This window comes from Sapajus apella, unplaced genomic scaffold (genome assembly GCF_009761245.1).
Source record: "Sapajus apella isolate SASKATOON/1434 unplaced genomic scaffold, GSC_monkey_1.0 scaffold48, whole genome shotgun sequence".
NCBI lineage: Eukaryota > Metazoa > Chordata > Mammalia > Primates > Cebidae > Sapajus > Sapajus apella.
The window spans coordinates 1805580-1813723 of NW_022436988.1; the positions used below are offsets into that span (position 1 = coordinate 1805580).

The 8144-nt window shown below is 58.8% G+C and overlaps 1 long non-coding RNA gene across 1 annotated transcript in view; it reads left to right on the forward strand.

The window, feature by feature from the left end:
- Positions 1-3190: 3190 nt before the first annotated feature.
- Positions 3191-8144, forward strand: part of LOC116525518 — an 11401-nt gene continuing 6447 nt past the window's right edge. The window contains exon 1 of the long non-coding RNA XR_004257707.1: positions 3191-5313. This is a non-coding gene — a long non-coding RNA (uncharacterized LOC116525518). The remainder of the gene's footprint in view (positions 5314-8144) is intronic.

Below are 8144 nucleotides of genomic sequence, written 5' to 3' on the forward strand. Positions count from 1 at the left end.
GCTGCCGCCGTGATCACAGCTAATCCTCTGAGAGGCAGAGGCTACTCCGTTCCCAGATAAAGATGAGGAAACTGAGGCACAGAGTGAGGCAGCCTCCTGCTCAGATCCCGAAGCTGGGGAGGAGCAGAACTGAGGCCCTCCCAGCAGCCCCAGCCGCTTCGGTCCTCCTGCCAGGCTGAGGCCGGGCCATGTGGTCTCAGAGGCCACCGCTCCCACCTCACCGCTCCTGGCTGTTCCTCACCCAGCAGGCCCCATCTTGGCCCAGGAATAGATACAAAATTCTTTTCCCTGGAAGGTTAAACTCTGGATTGAAAAAACTAGTGGGGTGTGATGGCCTCCCCAATAGCAGCCCATAGGCCGGGTGCGGTGGCTCACACCTGTATATCCCAGCACTTTGGGAGGCCAAGGAGGGTGGATCGCCTGAGGTCAGGAGTTTGAGATCAGCCTGGCCAATGTGGAGAAACCCTGTCTCTACTAAAAATACAAGTTAGCCGGCTAGTGGCGGGCACCTGTTCCCATATGACTCAGTGATGCCACTCCCTGGTATAGACCCCAGAGAACAGAAGACAGGGGCTGGCAAAGACATGGAAGCGCCAGAGTCCACAGCATCCCTGGTCACAGCCACCAGGAGGTGGAGCTCCCAAGTGCCGTTGACCGATGAGTGCACAGACACACAAGACGTGGTCCAGCCACACGCGGAGCAGTGTTCAGCCTGGAAAAGGAAGGAAATCTGACACCCGCTACCGCGTGGACGGACCTCAGGGGCATTATTCGAAGTGAGGAATTCCAGACAAAAAGGCACACGGCGTGGTTCCACTTCTGTTCAGCATCTAGGACAAGCCACTGGCAAAGACAGACAGTAGGTTCGGGGTCCCCAGGGACTGGCAGGGGCAGGGGTGGGGGATATTGCTTAATGAGTACAGAGTTTCTGTTTGGGATGATGAAACGTTCTGGAAATATTAACAGAGAGAGGGGGCAGTCGCTCCACACTGTGAATGGACTTGATGCCACTGAATTGCACACTTGAAAATGGTTCCGTTGGGGCCAGGCGCGGTGGCCACGACTGTCATCCCAGCACTGTGGGAGGCTGAGGCGGGTGGATCACCTGAGGCCAGGAGTTTGAGAGCAGCCTGACCGATAGGGTGAAACCCCATCTCTACTAAAAACACAAAAATTAGCCAGGTGCGGCAGTGTGCACCTGTCGTCCCAATTACTCAGGAGGCTGAGGCAGGAGAATTGCTCGAACCCAGGAGGTGGAGGTTCCAGTGAGCCAAGATCGTGCCACTGCACTCCAGCCTGGGTGACAGAGTGAGACTCCATCTCAAAAAAAAAAAAAAAAGGGGGAACCCGTGCAAGGCCAGGAGGGGTCTTCCTGCAGCGCCCGTCAGGCAGGGTCACTCTGAGGGTCAGGCCCGTGGGCAGCAGGGATAATAGGCAATGCCTCCAACTTGGCCTTTTTTCATTTTTAGAGACAGGGTCTTGCTCTGCCGCTCAGGCTGGAGTGCAATGGCCCAATCACGGCTCATTGCAGCCTCAAACTGCCAGGCTCAAGTGATCCTCTCATCTCAGCCTCCCAGGTAGCTGGGACCGCAGGCACACGTCCCCACACCCAGCTAGTTTTTGTATTTTTAGTAGAGATGGGAGTTTTGCTGTGTTGCCCAGGCTGGTCTCAAACTCCTGGAAGCAAGCCATCCGGCCGCCTCAGCCTCCCAAAGTGCTGGGATTATGGGCGTGAGCCATGGCTCCTGGCCCACTTTGCTTCTTATTCAAAGGCTGGATGGAGAAGAAGGTGAAACCATCAGGGCATGGAAGGCTGGGGTCAGCTTCGGTCTCTTCCTGCGCCCTCCTCTGCCTGCTCTCGGGCTGCTGGGCAGAACTGGCTAAGGTTGGTCAGGCGGCCCCCTTCCTCTGGCCTGCGTCTTCCACTTCTTTCCACCACCAGGGAACTCTTGGAGGTGGACCCTGGCCTCGAGCATGTGCTGGCGGGCATGGCCTCCCCTGTGGCTGAGGCTGAAGCCTCGCCTGGTTGTGGATTGGGTTTTGGGGGCTCCAGAGTGTGAGCCTGAGCCAGAACCTCCTCCTGTTGCCACTGGCCCTACAACCCTGGCGGCCGCGTGCAGGCATTACCCTTCAGTATCTGTGCCAGGAACGACAGCTGCACACGTGTCACGAGACACACAGGCTCACGTGGCACTCGGTGACGGCCAGGCATCAGGTGATATCAGTTGTTTGGGGATGGTCCAGCATCTCCCAGCATCTCAGCACCCCCCAGAAGGAAGGGGCCTCTCCAGCCGAGGTTGCAGGGGTGTGCCTGGTGCCTCGCCACAGTCAGGTGGGTGGCATGGCCGGCCGCTGTAAAGGGGAAGCCACGGTCTCAGGCCGAGGCGGCTCCTGGTCGGAGCACAGGTCGCTGGCCATGCCACGAGGCATCTGACTGCTGTCGTGTGACCTTTCAGGTTTACTCTCTGGCTGTTTGCCAGCTGTGCCGCCTCGGGGCAGGCCGACTCACTTCCGCCATCCTCACTGAAGCCTCCCGAGTTGAGATCATCTTGGATTAGTGTGCCCTAAATCCAATGACAAGTGTCCTCAGGAGAGAGGGGAGAGATGTCGGGGAGGAAGGCCTCTCCAGGACAGCAGAGATCGGAGGGATGCCTCCGCAAGCCAGCGACCACCAAGAACTACCAGCCGCCCCCAGGAGCTGGCAGAGGCAGGAGCAGATCTCCCTCAGAGGCTCCAGAAGGACCCAGCTCTGTGCCACCGGGACTGCGGGCTTCTGCCTGTGGCACTGCGAGGCAATAAAAGTCTGCTGCTTGAAGCTACCGGGTTGGTGGCCACTTGTCACAGCAGCCCCAGGGCACTCACAGGTCACTGCTGCAGGACCAGGGACAGACGCGGGAAGTTGAGTCACCACTGCGGAGTGGCCAGTGGGTGCTAGGACTTCAGAGAGACTCACTGAGCAGGTGGCCAGGGCACCAGGTAGGGAAGGGTGGGCAGGGGGCTGTACTCCGGCCAGGCACCCTCCAAAGCCTGAGACTGGCTTCCCCTCCACAGCGGCGGCCACCGACACCCTCCGGACTGTGCTGAGGTGGCAGGCCCCAGGCACACCCTTGCAACCTTGCTGGTGAGGCCCCTTCCTTCTGGAGGACCTGAGATGCTGGGAGATGCCAGGCCATCCCCAAACTCACAAGGAATGCATTTGCGGCCCTATGTGAAGCCCATGCAGGTGGTGCCATTGTTATGCCATCTTTCCTGCCCGTAGGCACCCCATTTACCCCCAAGGCCAAGCTCAACGGCCGCCATGGGGGCCCCCAGGCTCCGGGACAAGTCAGGGCTGCCTGCTGCCCCTGCACTCACTGGGGGAATGTCTGTTGTCCCTGCCCCGAGAGGCCTGGGCCTGGCTGCTGGCTCCCTGAGGAGGGCCTGTGTCCAGCCCAGCTGGGTTCTGCGGTACAGGCTGCCGGGCAGGGACTCGAGTGCAGGAGGCCCAGGCCCGGGGTCCAGGGCCGGGGTCCTCAGTGAGCTTCTGTTTCCTCCTCAGCTCTTCTGAGTACTGGAGGAATCACTCCAATCATAGTCTCTAAAGGCCTTGGTGGCCTTGAAGGCTGTCTTGCAGTTTCTGTGGGTGGGCTTGCAAATGTTCCCAGCACGGGTGAAGATGGTGACCTCAGGGTCACCATCTCAGGACGGAATGGTCAAGATGGAGAGAGGACCCTGGGGACTCCCTGGGCTGTCAGACCCTGGACAGACCCCCCGTTTGGCCCTCCACTCCGTGGCTGACCCTCTCGGGCCTGGGCCAGCTGTGACACGAGGGGCTGTTCCTTCTGGCTCTGCGTTCAGCGTGAAGTGAGGCATCACAAAGAGAGGAGGAGCCCGCACTTGTCCTGACAATTCCTGCCCCAACAGGAAACAGGCCCCAGCACAAGCCACCTGGCCTCGGTCCCAGTCCGGGCACCCGGGTTCACGCGCTGGGCTGCCCGGTCCCAGGGTGTGGAACCGATTTATTCGGTAGCTTTGCCGCTGATTAGTTGCAGGTGAGTGCACGGCACGTGGTTTGTGCTGTAACAATATTTTAGGACAATTAGATTGAAACCACATTGCTGGCGGCCCCACTGGCGGCTGGCCGCGGCGCTGCACTCTCTCTGCCCTTTGTGGCTCCCGGCTGGCCGGGCCACCCCCACCCCTCCTGGGACCTCCCCATCCTCACCCCCACCGGGCTCCAGACCCTCCTTCTGACCTCCAGCTGACCTCGGCCGTCAGTTGTTCCAGAAAACAGCTGCTGGGAGATTTCCCAGGGCAGGTGGGGAGGGGGTGACCTGGGGGACCCATGTGGGATTTTGAGGATGGACGACCCCCATGACAGTCTCTGCACGCCCCTGTCTCTACCCTCAAGGAAGGGCCCACAAGCACCCGCTCCTCGGCCAACAGCCGCTCTGCGTCCACTGCATGCTGTCGGTGATCCCCGAGTGAGAGGGGCCAGCCAAGGCGAGATGCTCTGGGCCCAGCTCAACCACCGAGGGCTCGGTCCAGGGCTCCCTCGGCCCGGGCGCCAGCGCCACCCAGAATCCCCGCAGGGGGAGTCGGGCCTTGCACCTGCTGCACGGGGGCTGAAGGCAGCCGGCTCCCGCCGAAAAAGCAAGGCCTCGCGGGCTGCCACTCACAGTGCTCCCTCCCACCTGGGGCGGGCGCGTGGCTCAGCGTGACCAATCAGAGGAGGCCCTGCGCCGATCACGTGACGGGGTTTGACAGCGCTGGGCCAATCAGCCTTCTCAGCAGTGGGACTCTGGTGCCAGCAGAGGGCGCTGTGGTCTTTGGTGCGCCCGGTGGGGATGGGGCTAAGGGCGAGGGTGGAGGTCAGGGTCAGGGTCAAGGTCGGGGTCGGGGTCTGGGTCAGGACTGGGCTCGTGGGCTCCCCTCCTCGGGCTGAGGATGACGAGGAGGGCCCGGTGCAGGGCCCGTGGCCTACTCCCATCGGAGCCCTCAAGTGCGGCTTCCGTTTCCGCGCAGGCGGCGGTTGCCTCCCGGGCTGTGCCGGGGACTCGGTGCCGGTGAAGGAGGGTTGAGCGGGGCCGCAGGCGGCAGGCGTCCACCTGGGGAGCCCACTCTCCGCTGTGGTCCGCCGGCCGCAGGCGGCAGGCGTCCACCTGGGGAGCCCGCTCTCCGCTGTGGTCCGCCTGCCGCAGCCGGCGCCCCTGAGAAGCGCAGGTGCGGGCTGGTTTCCAGGCCGGCCTGAGGAACCGGGGCCGACCCATCACGGGGCTTCTTCCTACGCGAGACCCTGTGCCGTGCGCCCCACGGGGAAGTCCAGATTGGAGCGTGAGTGAGACACGGGGCGGGGAGGGTTGCGGTGAGAGCGATGGGCAGAAGGGAGGCGGGACTGCGGCCTCTAGAAGGCGGGTGGGCATCGGGAGGGAGCCAGGCTTCGGGAGAGCTCTGCGAGGGCGGCGGGGCATTGCCGACTGGCGCCCACCCCCTCGGCACAGGTCTGAGCTGGTCCCACATTGATTACTCGGATGCCGTTTGGAACCCTCACTATCACATCATTTCCAAGAGGCCCACAGCGTCCCGGCTTTGCTGGTGCCTTCCCTCACCTTTGTCTGTTCCTGGGGGTCCAGGCTGGCCGTGGCTCACGCAGCCTCCAAGACGGCTCCTGTGGTCGGTCCCCTTTCCCACCACACTGGTTTGCAATCCTTGTCCATAACGTAGGCACCGGGTCACCATGGCCGCAGGGTCACCATCTGGGAAATGCAAATGCAGCCTGCATCCAGGGAGAAGGAGCATGAATGGGGTCCCCTGAGCCCGGGTGGAACAGGTAGCTGGGCCTCACCGGCCAGGGTGAGACCTGGCTCCATCTCCCTGCTGGGCGGCCTTGGCCTCTGCCCACAGCCAGCTCTCTCCCTTTGAGACCCTGCTTCCTGCATGTGGGCTCACTGCCTGGGTTCTGGAGCTTTTGACGGACGGGAGCACTGTGAGTGACAGCCAAGGCGGCTTCGGGTGCAGCATGAGCGTGGTCTTCCGCCCAGACTCCTGGAGGGCTGCTGACCCAGCAGCTGCAGGACAGGCCCTGACATGGCTTCAGTGCCCCAGGTGGACAGAGGTGTCTGTCTACACAGCTTTCCACAAATCTCTGAAGACAAACATGTGGCCGGAGTGGAGAAAGCTGGGGGCTGGGGAGGGGACAGGGGGCGTGTGAGCCTGAGTACGGGCTCCATCACACTGGTAACTCCTAAAAGTAAATGGGGGACTTAAGCCATTGTCACTGGGGTATTAAAGGAAACTGTGACGAAGCCCAAAAGCCACAACCAGGAAGAAATTTATTGCACAAAATGTTTGATATTTCTGTGTGATAAAGACATCATCCTTTTTTATTTTACTTTAAATCTTTTTAATGAGACGGAGTCTCACCCTATCACCCAGGCTGGAGTGCAGTGTCTCCAACCCAGCTCACTGCAACCTCCGCCTCCCGGATTCAAGTAATTCTCCTGCCTCAGCCTCCGAGTAGCTGGGATTACAGGCACACGCCACCATGCCCAGCTAATATTTTGTGTTTTTGATAGAGATGGGGTTTCACCATGTTGGGGTCTCAAACTCCTGACCTCAGGTGATCTGCCTGCCTTGGCTTCCCAAAGTGCTGGGATGACAGGTGTGAGCCACCAAACCCAGCCAAAAAACATCATTCTTAACGAATGTCAAAACACAACACGCTGATCAGAGAAATGCAGATTAAAATCACAGTGAGATACGAGGTAGCACCACACCGCTGCCTGTGTAACTAACATCAGCAGGGCAGACAATATCAGGTGTTAGTGAGGATGAGGAGGAACTGGAAGCCTCAGACTGTGGTCAGAATGTGAAATGGTGCAACCGCTTTGGAAAGCAGTTTGGCCATGACAGAAAAAATTAAACACACACCTACAATGTAACCCAGCCATCCACTCCTAGTGTTTACCCCGACCTTATACACAAGTGTTCATAGCAGCTCTATGTTATGAACTGGAAGAAGCAGCCCAGATGCCCACCAGCAGGTGAGGGGTGCACACGCGGGGCACCCAGACTGGGGGGCTGCTCGGCAGTTGGTGGGTAAAACTGTGGTGCATGGAACAGCACGGATGAATCTCAAATTGCCATGCTGAGCCAGTGAAGCCAGTGTGTGCTGCTGACTCCATTTCTATGAAATTCTAGAAAGGTCAGAACTAATCCATAGTGACCAAAAGTAGACCCATGGTTCCCTGGGGCTGAGATTGGATTTGAGATTGAAAGGAGCCTGGAGGAGCTTTCTGGGTTTCTGAGATGCTGGGTAGGTTCTCTCTCTCTCTCTGTGTGTGTGTGTGTGTGTGTGTTTAAGTGGCAAGATCTCGCTGTGTCACCCAGGCTGGAGTGCAGTGGTGCAATCACTGCTCACTGCAGCCTCAACTCCTGGACTCAAGTGATCCTCCCCTCTCAGCCTCCCGAGTAGCTAGTGTTCTGTGTCTTGATTGTGGTGGTGGTTCCACAACTGTCAATATTTGTCAAAACTCATCCAACTGTACACTTAAAATGGGTGAATTTTCTTGTATCCAAAGTGTCATCTTGGCTGGGTGCAGTGGCTCATGCCTGTCATCCCAGCACTTGGGAGGCTGCAGTGGGTGGATCACCTGAGGTCAGGAGCTGGAGGCCAGGCTGGCCAACATGGCAAAACCCCGTCTCTATTAAAAATACAAAAAATTAGCTGGGCACGGTGGTGGGCACTTGTAATCCCAGCTACTCGGGAGGCTGAGGCATGAGAATCGCTTGAACCTGGGAGGCAGAGGTTGCAGTGAGCCGAGATCACACCATTGCACTCCAGCCTGGGTGACAGAGCGAGACTCTGTCTCAAAATAAATAAAAATAAATACATAAATAAATAAAATATATCTCAATAAAGCTGACTAAAATTAAAATCCATGGTTCTATTTGTCCCCTATCAGATGGCAAGGGTCGGCCGGGCGCGGTGGCTCAAGCCTGTAATCCCAGCACTTTGGGAGGCCGAGGCGGGTGGATCACGAGGTCAGGAGATCGAGACCATCCTGGTCAACATGGTGAAACACCGTCTCTACTAAAACTACAAAAAAAACATTAGCTGGGATTACAGGCACGCGCCACCATGCCCAGCTAATGTTTTTTTTGTA